Raw genomic sequence first — 14090 nt, 5'->3', positions numbered from 1 at the left:
CTCTTTCCCTTCCCAAACTTTCCGCCTTCTGCACAGGTCACTCATCATAACAGTATGTGGCCTATAATTTTCAGCTCACTTGCACTTACCTGCATGTATGTGCACAGATGTTAGAGAGTGTTTTTCTTCATTTTTGTTAGAAATGGGATAAGAAAACAGACTTTTTTTTTCTGCATTTGGTTTTATTTACTCCATAATTGCTCATGGAAATCTCCCAGAGTCATCAATGTGGCTCTAATTCATTCTTTTCAGTGGCTGTAGAATAGGTTGTGGTGTGGATGAGCCAGAATTTATTTAGTCATTCCTCTGTCATTAGGCATTTGTTTGAGTTCCAGCTTTTTGCCATTGGGAACAATACTGCAGTAAATTCTTATGTCCTTGCGTTTTCATTGCAGTGGGCTAGATGAAGGTGGCTCTAGACATTTTAGTTTTGAGTTTAACCTCTTTTTGCCCATCTTTATTTGCTGTAGGGCTACAAAGATAAAAACAAGCAAACAAAACAACTTAACCTTTATCAAGCCCTCATAGCTGAGAATGGCCACGGAGCTCAGTTTAAGGCAGAGAAGTGGCTTTCGCTGAGCCTCTTCTGATACAGGCTGAGCATGCCTAGTGAGAAAATCCGAAATCCAAATGCTCCAAAATCCAAAACGCTTTGAGTGTTGATGTGATGCTCAAAGAAATGCTCATTGGAGCATTTCAGATTTTTGTATTAGGGATATTGAACCAGTCAGTATAATACATACATTTCAAAATTTGAAAACAATCAAAATTCAGAACACTTCTGGTCCCAAACATTTTGGATGAGGGATACATACCCAACCTGTACCTCTTTCTTCCTGCTTGGAATGCAGCTGTTGCTAAAAGCGGCAGAGGTGAGAGAGAGCGCGAAAGAAAGAAGGAGCCTGCTATGTATGATTTAGCCATGTTTCAACAAATATTTTTGAGCATCTAATCACAAAGATATGGAATCATTCTAAGTGTCCATCAATGGATGATTGGATAAATAAAATGTGCGACATGTATATATATATATGTAGGAATACTACTTAGCTATAAGAAAGAAGAAAATCACGTCTTGCAGCAACATGGATGGAACTGGAGGCTGTTATCTTAAGTGAAACAGATCAGAAACAGGAAGTCAGATACCACATGTTCTCACATAAGTGGGAGCTAAATAAAGTGTACACATGGACATAGAGTGTGGAATAATAGGCTTTGGAACTGGGAAGGGTGGGAGGGTGAGCAGGGTGAGGAATAAGAAATTACTCAATGGGTGTGCTCTATACTATTCAGGGGATGATTTCACTAAAAGCCTGGACTTCACCACCACGCAATATAGCCACATAACAAAGCTTCACTTGTATCCCTTACATTTCTAAAAATAAGAAAAAGAAGACTAGAGATACCAAAGAAAGAGACATGGTCCCTGGCTTCATGAAATGTGTAAGTGCTTTGCAGGTACAAGACGAGGTGGCATGAAGCCACGATGCACAGGGAGCTAGAGTGATCTGGGGCAGGTCGTGATCACAGAAGCCCTAAAGGAGGGTGGTGTTGGTTAGGAAAGGCAGGGTGGGGGTGGGGGTGGGGGAACCTTCTGGACAGGAGTGCTATAGTGGTAAGACCTTGGCTTGTTTCTTGGAACAGAGAAAAGGTCAGCATGGCCAAAGACCAGCACTGGAGGGGGCAGACCGGGTTTGGTCTTGTTGGTCTTTCAAGGAACTTGAACTTTCCTGTTGGTGAGGAAGAGAGGTAGGGGTTTCTGGAGGCAAGTGTGCGAGAGCCCTTGTGAGCGTATTGGGTGAGAGATGACACTGGGTTAGATCAACAAGGTGCAACTGAATTTAGAAAACAGTTGACAGTTTTGAGATATAACTTTCCTTCATTTTAAAGATTATTATAAAACAATGGCTGCAATGAAAACAACTTTTTTTTCTGACTTGCCTGATCGTCTTTTTAGAATAAACTAGAAGAGGCCCTCTTGGTTAGAATTGATGCCTATTGACTGGAAAACCAAACACTGCATTTCTCACCTATATATGGGAGCTAAGATATGAGGATGCAAAGACGTAAGAATAATTCAATGGACTTTGGGAATTTGGAGGGAAGGGCGGGAGAGGGGCAAGGGATAAAACACAACATATATGGTGCAGTGTATGCTACTCCGATGATGTGTACACCAAGATCTCACAAATCACCACTAAAGAACTTACTCATGTAACCAAATACCACCTGCACCCTAATAACTTGTGGGAAAATAAAATAAAATGATAATAATTAAAAAAAAGAAAAACAAGGATGCCCATTAAGATGCTGCCACCCGTGATCAGACTGCCATCCTCAACTGCTATGTGGTGAGCACTCCCACAGAGCAGCAAGGATGGAGTTTCCAAGACCCTCGTCAGCACTGAGGGACTGTGGTCCGACTCAGACATCCCCAATCCAATGGTGGAAAAGAGAGTTTTGGTGGTAATTTGGATTTCTTTTATTGGTACTGTGGTTGAATTTCTCAGTAATATTACAACATCACAAAACATTCATTTGCCTTTAGGAGTTTACAATTTCTTAAAATGAAACGCATAAGTAAATAAAATCCAAGAAGAATGAATTTAGGACTTTCCATCTTTTAAAACCACACCTCCCACTAGTTACCGTAGGATTTGCTCTTCTCTAGAGACGTAGTGTGCACTTGGAATAGGTTTAAGTTCACTTTCCGTAGTAAAAATGTGGTGCCATTACTAAAGGCTGGTGGGGAAAATGCCTTGACTTTTTTTTTTTTTTGAAACAGGGTCTCATTCTGTTGCCCGGTTGGAGTGCAGATCTCAGCCTACCACAGCCTTGGCCTCCTGGGCTCAAGGGATCCTCCCACCTCAGCCTCCCAAGTAGCTGGGATTACAGGCACCTGCCACCATGCTCAGCTACTTTTTGTATTTTTTTTGGTAGAGATGGGGTTTCACGATATTGCCCAGGCTGGTCTCAAACTCTTGGGTTCAAGCAATCCATCCATCTCAGCCTCCTGAAGTGCTGGGATTACGGGCATGAGCCACCATGTCTGGCCCGTAGTCTTACTATTATGGCTACTCATTTCCTCATAGAGTTACAGTGAGGATTAAACAAGAGGATATAGAGAGACACCCTGGTACAACACTCACTCTTTAAAAAAATTTCCACCAAATGCTATTGCTTTTTCCTGCTATTTGTTTTCCAAATATATTCATAACAATATCTATAAACCAATGAACCAGTAGCTTCAATAAACCAAAGGAAAAAATTATGGCACTAGGTTTTTAAAAACATGCATGTCATCAGTAAAAGCAAGGTGAAATAACAGATGTACTAAATAATTTTTATATGAATAATTTAGTATGTACCAGGCATGGTAGCATATGTCTATAATCTCAGTTACTCAGGAGGCTGAGGTGGGAGGATTGCTTGAACCCAGGAGTTTGAGACCTGCCTGGCCAATATAACGAGATCCCATTTCAAAACGACAATAAAATAATTCAGTATGAATTCGGCTTATCTTCTTGTTGGGCTACAGAAATGAGCAAAAGAGACAATTAGCTTCGAAAATACTGAATGTGTGAACTACCTTATCCATCATCCAGTAGGCACTGACCAGGTTCTGGGTACTGTGTGATGTGTGAACACATTTCTAGTTCTGAGATAGGCCTGTTAGTTAACAATGCTAAAATGAGCATAAACCTAAAAATACCAATACAAACGCCCAGATTATGCCAAAGCTCTGACACCTTGCGTAGTCCCGTGTCTGTCCACAGACAGTTATCACTGGTGGTGACCTGAAGCATGGAGTTGTCAATATAAATCCAAAGTTTGTTAATTATATACATATATGTATGTGTGTGTTTATATGTGTGCGTGTGTATATATGTATATATAGGTTATTGGTTGGGTGTAGATATGCGTATACACACACACAACCAGTAACAGCTAGTAGAAATGAGAAAAGTTTTTGAGAAAAGAATGTCAATTCCCTTCTCTCAAGACAAATATTTTTATGCCTTTGCAGTTTTATAGAAAATTCATTGCTTCTCAAACACTATTCTTCAAGCATTTAAGTTAATACCAATCAGATTAAATGGGATTCCATTGTAGAAAAGTAAACAGGAACATGGGACCCACAAGGAGTGTTTGTGCACGGTGAATGTAAAGCCTTGGGGTCAAAAGTTTCGGGAAATGCTTCAGCCTCCAGGCTCCTGGCCACCCAAGAGGCACAGCCTGGGAGAATCATGTCAGCATCATTATCCTGAAGTCACTGGCCTCGTTAACATTATCAGGGCCTGCTGGCATCTGAACCCAGGGAACTGATTCAGTTATAGATGAGCTAGTCTGAAAACATCCCCAGTGAAGCATCTGTCCTTTTTGGTTTCTTTTTCTTTAATGTGCCTTTAAAATTAGTGAGAAAATAGGCTGCTGTGTTAACCTCACATGCAAGGAACACCATTACATTTCCACATACTTACTGTTTTTTCCAGACGTTCAGAGAAAGGCACATGTTCATTAGTGATCTTGGAATCACTTCTTAGGCCTGGAGATAATAAACGATTCTAGAATATGCTCTGGGGACTTAGTTATTGATCAAAGCCTGGGTTTTCAATGGCAAAAAGCATGAGTCACAAATTAAAGAATCATTTCTGGCCAGCTCCCAATGTCATGCCATCCAAAAGGAGATTTGCTTGTCAAGAGTTTATGTTCTCTTGGTTCCGTTTGGTGGATATGGGAGGATGCCAACCATGCAAGTCAATTCAAAGCAGTAAGGTAGGTGCTTCACTGTGTTCGGTCAAGACAAAGGTTGGCCTTTTAACCTGGGCAACCAACCTCAGTGTGTGAGCAGGGAAAATGGGACGAGAGTGGAGTAGCCCTGATGTCCTCTTTACATAAAACCCTCCTGCCAACAGTAACCCACACGAGGGAGGCTAAGCAGTTAGGGAAAGTTCAGTTGGGGTGCTGAACGATAGCTTCCAGGTGGGTTATACAACATAGAAGGTTAAGTTTTTTGTAGGTAACCTTAATAATTCAACTTTTTTTGAGAATATGTTATTACAACATTTTAAAAAATTGGTACTTATGAAAGGTTTACATACATAGGTTTAAAATGTAAATGTAAGCACACTTCTTTAAATATGCAACTTGTGGTGTTTTCTCTAGTGAATAGAAGTGTTCAACAAAGAAAGAACGGTGGGATCAAGGAATAATTCAACATTTTATTCTAGATTATCAGTTTGATTTGGCTTACCAATTATGGAAATAAATTCTAAATAATTTTGCACTGATGTGCTGTTTCCATTATTGTGTTAGTATAGGAGGGGGATATTTGGGATAATATTCTTCCTGGCTGCTCCTGCAGAGAAATGAGTGATTGCTAATAAGCATCCTCAAGCCTGCACATGCCCACGAATGCCCCTCCTTCAGGTGGCTCTCTAAGAGGCTGAGCTCACCTGCCAAAGCTGCTGGCATGGCTCACAGCACTGCTGGAATCCTTTCTGGGAATTCCCTTCAGAATACGCATGACAGGCCTGTAATCCCAGCACTTTGGGAGGCCAAGGCAGGTGGATCAGGAGTTCAGGAGTTCGGTTGGGGTCAGGAGTTCAAGACCAGCTTGGCCAACATGGAGAAACCCTGTCTGTACTAAAAATACAAAAATTAGCTGGGTATGATGGCACGGTCCTGTAATCCCAGCTACTCGGAAGGCTGAGCGGGGAGAATCTCTTAAACTTGGGAGGTGGAGGTTGCAGTAAGCCGAGATCACATGACTGCACTGCAGCCTCCAGCCTGGGTGACAGAGTGAGACTTCCTCTCAAAAAAAAAAAAAAAAAAAGAAAAGAAAAAGTAAATAAAAAAAGAATACGCATGACAGCTTCAATTGCCAACAGTTCACCTTTGTTCTCTAAGATGAGTTTGAATCTAAAAATCAGTCAAGTATCAGTAGGTGTCAAATCTTATTAAGAAAGCTAGTCATGAAGCAGGGTAATCAAACAGAAGTAGAACAAACTGACTGCTCTTTCATCCATGATCTATAAACTGGTTGTGAAGTTGGTTCTGTGTGAGGAAGCTAGTATTTATGGTACCACATTTGGAAGGGAGGGGCTCCAGCAGGTATTCAGGAACTACCACTTCACTGTCAGAATTTAATGTGTACAACTCATTTAGTAAGTCTGATGCTCTATTTAAAGAGCACTCCTGGCCCGGTGTGGTGGCTCATGCCTGTTGGGGAGGCTAAGGTGGGAGGAGCACTTGAGACCAGGAGTTTGAGACCAGCCTGGGCAACATAGCAAAACCCTGTCTCTACAAAAATAAAAAAGAAAGCATCTGGGTGTGGTGGCATGTGCCTGTGGTCCCAACTACTTGGGAGGCTGAGGCGGGAGGATCACTTGAGCCCAGGAGTTAGAGGTTACAGTGAGCTATGATTGTGCCACTGCACTCCAGCCTGGGTGACAGAAACCCTGTCTCTCTGTCTCTTAAGAAAAAAAAAATAAATAGAAGGAACACTTCTACCTTGCAGGAGAGCTGGGGTAGCAATGTGGCAATGGAGACTTGAAATATCTCAAGAATACCATGAAACAGGACCAGCTGCAGGTTGAGTACTGTGTCTGGGCCCTAATTTCCTTGTGATTGGGCTACTGGTGATCATGCAGTTGTCTTCTGGATGAAAGGAGCTGGTCTGTGGAGAGATCTCTGGCCACCTGAAGATAAGGGGAAGAGGTGAGTCTTTGGGGCCCCAACCAAACTTCAACCAGAGTACCTTTTCTTTCATTAGTTTGATGTGGTTTTTAAAAATTAAAACAAACTTTTAATTGTTGTGAGTATACACACACACACACACACACACACACTTATGGGGTACATGAGATGTTTGGATACAGGCATACAATCCATAATAATTACATGATGGAAAACAGAGATGTTCATTCCCTCAAGCATTTATTCTTTGTGTTACAAACAATCCAATTGTACTTTGTAAGTTATTTTACAATATACAATTAAATTATTATTGACTACTGTCACCCTGTTTTGCTAGCAAGTACTAGGTCTTATTCATTCTTTCTATCTCCTCCTACCCCCTAGCCCCCTACTACCCTTCCCAGCCTCTCATAACCATCCTTCTATATTCTATTTTCATGAGTTCAATCATTTTGAATTTTAGATCCCACAGATAAGTGAGAAGATATGATATTTGTCTTTCTGAGCCTGGGTTACGTTACTTAACATAATGACTTCCAGTTCCATCCATGTTGTTGCAAATGATAGGATCTCTTTCTTTTTTGTGTGGCCGAATAATACTCCATTGTGTATATGTACCACATTTTCTTTACTTGTTCATCTGTTGATGGGTACTTAGCTTGCTTCCAAATCTTGGCTATTGTGAACAGTGCTGCAAAAAACACAGGAGTGCAGTTATCTCTTCAATATATTGATTTCCTTTTGAGCATGTACCCAGCAGTGGGATTGCTGGATCATATGGTAGCTCTATTTTTAGTTTTTTGAGGAACCTCCAGATTGTTCTCCATAGTAGTTATACTAATTTACATTTCCACCAACAGTGTACGAGCGTTTCCTTTTCTCTGCATTCTTTTCTGCATTTGTTGTTGCCTGACTTTTGGGGAAAAGCCATTTTAACTGGGATGAGATGATATCTCATTGTAGTTTTGGTTTGCATTTCCCTAGTGATCAATGACGTTGAGCACCTGTTCATATGTCTGTTTGCCATTTGTATGTTTTCTTTTGAGAAATGTCTATTCAAATATTTTGCCTTTTCTTTTGATTGGATTAGTAAATTCTTTCCTTTAGAGTTGTTTGAGCTCCTTATATATTTTGGTTATTGATCCCTTGTTAGAGTGTTAGTTTGGAGATATTTTCTCCCATTCTGTGAGTTGTCTGTTCACTTTGTTGATTGTTCCTTTGCTGTGCAGAAGCTTTTTAACTTGATGTGTTCCAATTTGTCCATTTTTACTTTGGCTGCCTGCACTTATGGGGTATTATTCAAGAAACCATACCAACGTCCTGGAGAGCTTCCCCAATGTTTTCCTGTAAGTTTCACAGTTTGAGATCTTAGATCTAAGTCTTCAATCCATTTTAATTTGATTTTTGTATATGGCAAGAGACAGGAGTCTAGTTTCATTCTTCTGCATACGGATATCCAGTTTTCCTGGAACCATTTATTGAAGAGACTGACCTTTCTCCAATATATGTTCTTGGCACCTTTGTTGAAAATGAGTTCACTGTAGGTGTGCGGATTTGTTTCTGGGTTCTCTATTCTGCTCCATTGGCCTATGTGTCTGTTTTTATGCCAGCACCATGCTGTTTTGGTTACTACAGCTCTGTAGTATAATTTGAAGTCAGGTAATGTGATCCTTCCAGTTTTGTTCTTTTTGCTTACGATAGCACTGGTTATTCTGGGTCTTTTGTGATTCCACATAAATTTTAAGATTTTTTTTTCTATTTCTGTGAAGAATGTCATTGTTATTTTAATATTGTTATTTAATAGGGAAATAGGGACTACATTTAATCTGTAGATAGATTTGGATAATACAGACATTTTAACAATATTGATTCTTCCAATCCATGGAAATGAAATATCTTTTCATCTCTGTTGTCCTCTTCAATTTCTTTCAGTCCCCTTGCCTCACAGACTGAATCCCAGGCTACCACATAGGAGTTGAAGAGGCCAGGCTCCTCTCTCCTGCCTGTGGCTCTGCCCCGTTCTTCCAGTACTCATGTGGGCATGCTCAGACAAGGCCCTGGGCAGGTTCCCTCATCTGCCAAAAAGCACCTGATGTAAACACTTGTGGGGTAGGTCGGAAATTCTCTGAGGACCCCTTTTTGTCTGCCTAGACATTTGGCCTTCTCATTTGCATGATGTTAAACGTTATCTTTGTCACCTAAATAAACTGCAAGTTCTGTTAATGTTACTCAGTCAGTCACTACTCACGCTGATGGCCTAGGTCTGTGCAACCAGAGTCTAAACTGCTCCTAACAATGAAGCCTTCAGCCTCTGTCACTTCCTCAGGGAGGCGATTGCAGAGCCGGATAGATCCCTTCGATTGGTTCTTAAGAGCTTTCCATTTTATCTCTCTCCTTTTTGTCTCTTTAAATGAATACATTTCACAAAGGTATAGAAGGTTACTGTGGGAGCATCTCTCTTCCTGAAAATGAAGGCAGCCATCACTGAAACATTGCTTAGAGCCACTTTGAGAGCAAAATGATGACAAGTTTTAATGACTACAAATGTCAACCTCAACCAGATATAAGATCAAGAAATAAGAACATTCATTACTATTCTTGTCAGCAATAAACAGCTGGAAAATAAAATGGCACCGTGAAAATGAACTACCTAGGCATTATCTAATAAGAATGTATAAGACATTTATGGAGGAAAAACTTAATTCACTATTACAGGACATGAAAGAAGACCTGAATAAATGGAAAGATAAATCATATTAATGGAGGGGAAGACATCATTTATCAAGAAGCTGATTTTTCAAATGTTTAACATAACAGCAATGAAAATCCTAGCAGAATATTTAGAGAACAAAAAAGTGATTTGAGGCCTGGTGAGGTGGCTCAAGCCTGTAATCCCAGAACTTTGGGAGGCCAAGGCGGGTGGATTGCTTGAGGTCTGGAGTTCGAGACCAGCCTGGCCAATGTGGTAAAACTCCATCTCTACTAAAATACAAAAACTAGTCAGGTGAGGTGGCAGGTGCCTTTAATCCCAGCTGCTAGGGAGGCTGAGGCAGCAGAATTGCTTGAACCCAGGAGGCAGAGGTTACAGTGAGCTGAGATCACGCCATTGCACTCCAGCCTGGGCGACAGAGTGAGACTCTGTCTTAAAAGAAAAAAAGTGATTCTAAAATTTATTTGGAGAAATAGAGATTCTCTATTTTGAGCAAAGAGCCAAGGGGATGGGTTAAGAAACACCTTACACACTGTTTAGACATAGCACAAAACCATAGTAGTAAAACAAACCCTCAAACACCATGGTACCACAAAGGATTATGCAAAGAGACCAGTGAAACAGAATGGAGGGCCCAGTAACAGATCCAAGGGTTCACGTATATCTTTTACATATGAGGTGACATCACAGCTTTACAAGAAAAGGTAGATTATCCAGTAAATGTTGATGGAAAAATTGGCTTTCTAAACTGAGTAAAATAAAGCTGCATCCTGATATTGTGCCATATTTGAACAATATGGATATAGACCTAAATGCAAAAGGTAAGACTATAAAGTAAACGAAAGAAAAAATAAAATATTTGAGCAATCTTGGAATGTGAGATGATGTTTTAAGCAAGGCCCTAAAAGCATGAAGAATAAGGCAAAAATTTAATAAATTTGACGGTATCAAAATTGGAACATTTTTCTTCCATGAAGAACATGAAATCTGTTCCATGAAGTTAACAGAAAGAACACTGGTAGGTGTTTGTAGTGTCTAAATCAGTAAGATGATTTACATTTAGAATATATGATGTATTCACACATCAACAAGGATAGAAGGCAAGAAACAGAGAAATCAGCAAAGGATATCATTAGGTTAATTTACAGAAAGAGCAATCTAACAAGACAAGATGCCATTCTCACTAATAGTGAGAAAAATCCAATTAATTCAATTCAAATTAGTCTAGTATAATCAAATTAGTAAAAATGTAATAGTTGACTAATAAAAAGATCTCTATTTGCAATGCATTTAACCATTTCTCCTTTTCCAAAACCTACTAAGATCACATAAATGTATAGTTTTATGTTTAAGTCTTTACTAAAGTGAACAAATAAATGAATCAGTAAATAAGTAAACAAGATCTACCTACAAGAACAAACAGAACAAAAGAAAAGAAAATGCAGATAAAAGACACCAACATTTTGGAGATGTAAATTGGATGGAGGATGTAGCTAACCTGACAGAGAAGATGAGATGAGCATCCAGTGCCTGCAGGAGGTGATACTGATGAAGAGTGAGCACATTTACCTTGAAGAATCGCTGAACGCTCCCAATGGAAGACAGCAGGTACTCTGGCAGGTGAGGTTGAGTGTGAGCCTGAACACAGCATGAAAGCTGGGAAGTCTCTGTGAAGCAGCTGTGTTTCCTGGGTCCCTATCTCCACCACCCCCTGCAGCAGGTGTCTGCATGTCTCCTTCTGCCCTCTAGGATCCCAGAGATTTATTCCTGAGATGTTGAAATACAGAGGCTTTGCACATGAGGGCACTTAGACAAAGGAGCTACAGATATTGGCTGGGAGACCTCAAAAAAAAGTGCTGCCTTATTTTGTTACAGTGAGGTGCACATACAGCACTACTAATAAATCTTTTAAGGCCTCCCTCAAGCATAAATGACAGTGATAAAACATCAAACACTTGAGGAAAACCTCCAATGTGAACAAGAAATATCTACCTTCCCCCTCCTTCTACCAAAAAAAAAAAAAAAAAAAAGAAAAAAAAGGAAAAAGAAAGGGGAATGGGTAAATCTATAGAGAAAGAAAAATTAGCAGTTGCCTTGGGCTGAGGGGATACGTGTTGGGGGAAAATGACAGGTATTTGCTTTCTTTTTGGGATGCTGAAATTTTTCAAAAATTGATTGTGATGACAGTTGTCTAACTGAACATACTAAAACCCATTGAATTGTATACCTTAAATGGGTGATTTGTATGTATGTGACTTATATCTCAACAAGGGTGTTATACAAGAACAATAAAAGACAAGGGATATACAATGAAAATACTTCAGAGTATAAGAAAAATTGGATTGTATACAATTAAGAATGTCTTTTAATCAAAAGATGACTTGTGGAAAGACAAGTCAGAGGGCAGGAGAGGCGTTTGCTCTGTGATGTGTGATGTGTGTATGTGTGTGTATAAATACACACATATATGACAGGGACTCTATCCAGAATATGTAAAGAACTCAGTAGGAAAAAGATAGGCAATGAGATAGAAAGATGGTCAAAACAGTTGAACAGGAAGTTCGATAAGTAAAATGTTCAATAATAAAAATATGAAAATTTCTCAACTTTGTTAGCCAGGGGGAACTGAAAATCAAGATCTCAATGTAATACTACTACACACTACCACATCGGCTCCAGTGAAAGTCATAAACATCACCACATGGTGGGGACACGGAGCTGGCACAAGTGTAAGTTGGTTTATCCACTCCTGAAAGCCTTCAGCAGAATCTCCTAAGGCTGAAATATACATATCTCCTGACCCTGCTATTTCACTCCCAGGTGTATTAGTGTGTTAATACGTTTACTAAGAAGCATATACATGTTTCATGGCAGCACTATTCGTAATAGCCCAAATTGGAAACAACTCCAAAGTCCATCAACAATAGAAATTTAGATTTCATACAAAAGAATAATATTTAACCCTGAGAAGAAAAATATAAATCTCTCTCTCAAATTATTTTGAGTGAAAGCAACGTAAAAGTGTATGATCCCATTGATATGAAATTTTTAAAAGTCAAAGCCTACCGGCAGGTTTAGAAGGCAGGATATTAACTCCCCTTTGAGGGCATTGATGGGGACTGGGATAGGTACAGGGCCGCTCTGGGGTGATGGTCCTGTCTCGTGATTAGGGTGCTGGTTCCATGGTGCATTTCATTTGAAAATTCACTGAGCTGTACAGTCAGGATTTGTGTACTTTTTGTGTGCATATTACACCTCGATAACATGCATTTACAAAACTGTACTTGGAAAGATAATAGAAAATACTTTGTTCATTAAGAAAAACAGGGTGCTATAAAGCAATAATAAGAAAAACTTATTGGAAACAGAAAGTTAAATAAACAGTGAAGATATCAATTATTAACAAATTGATCAATTCCTATCAAAGCCCTAGCAAGATTATTTTTGATAGACGTAAAAAAGTTTATTCTAAAATTTATATGGAAAGCCACAGACCTTAGAATGGCTAAAACACTCTTCAAAAAAGGTAAAATGAGAGGAATCACTGTAGCCAACATTAAGTCTTCCTCTATAGCCACAGCAATGAAGACAGTGTAGAATTGGCAGATGAGTAGAAACATTGCACAATGGGACAGAACAGAGAACCCAGAAATAGGCCCATACAAACATGCCAAACTTATTTTTGATCAATGTACAAAAGCAATTCAATGAAGGAAGGGTAAACTTTCAATAAAGATGCTGGAACTCCAGCCTGGGCAACACAGTGAAACCCTGTCTCTACAAAAAACACAAAAATTAGCTGGGTGTGGTGGTGCGTATCTGTAGTCCCAGCTACTTGGGAGGCTGAAGCGGAGTATTAAGTGAGCCTGGGGAAGTTGAGGCTGCCATGCGCCATGATTGCTCCACTGACCTCCAGCCTGGGTGACAGGGCAAGACCTTGTCTCAAAAAAAGAAAAAAAAAAGATGCTAGAACAATTACATAGCCATTGGCCAGAAAGAGAACCTTGACTTAAACCTTACATCTTATATAAAAATTAACTTAAAATGGATCTTGGATGCAAATGCAAACTATTAAAAAAACTTTTAGAAGAAAACATAAAAAACCTTTGGGATCTAGGTCTTGGCAAAAAGTTCTTAGACTTGACACTGAAAGCATAATTCATATTAGGAAAAATTGCCAAATTGAACCTTACCAAAATAAAAAAAATCTTGCTTGATGTAATATCTTGTTGGGAGGATGTACAGATCATCTACAGACTGGTAGAAAATATTTGCAAGCTATATAGTGACTGGATCATTCTACTATCTATCATATAATATATAAAGAACTCTCAAAAGTCAACAGTAAAAAAACATTCAAATTACAAAATGGGTAACAGACACTTAACAGACACTTTATTGAAGAGAATATATGGATGGCAAATAAGCACAAGAAAATGTTGAACATCACTAGTCACTAGGGGAATACAAATACAAATTAATAGCACAGTGAGATATCACTAGACACTTACCAGAATAGCTAAGATACATAATATTGACAAGAAAGATCAAATGCTAGTGGAGAAATTGCATCATTTGTACATTACTGGTGAGAACATGAAATGGTACAGTGACTTTGGCAACCAGCTTGGCAGCTTCTTATAAAATGATACATAAAACTACCACATGACCCAGCACTCTT

Source organism: Trachypithecus francoisi, unplaced genomic scaffold (genome assembly GCF_009764315.1).
Source record: "Trachypithecus francoisi isolate TF-2019V2 unplaced genomic scaffold, Tfra_2.0 Lachesis_group16, whole genome shotgun sequence".
NCBI classification, from domain to species: Eukaryota; Metazoa; Chordata; class Mammalia; order Primates; family Cercopithecidae; genus Trachypithecus; species Trachypithecus francoisi.
The sequence above is the reverse complement of the archived record's forward strand: the minus strand, read 5'-3'. Positions refer to the sequence as shown.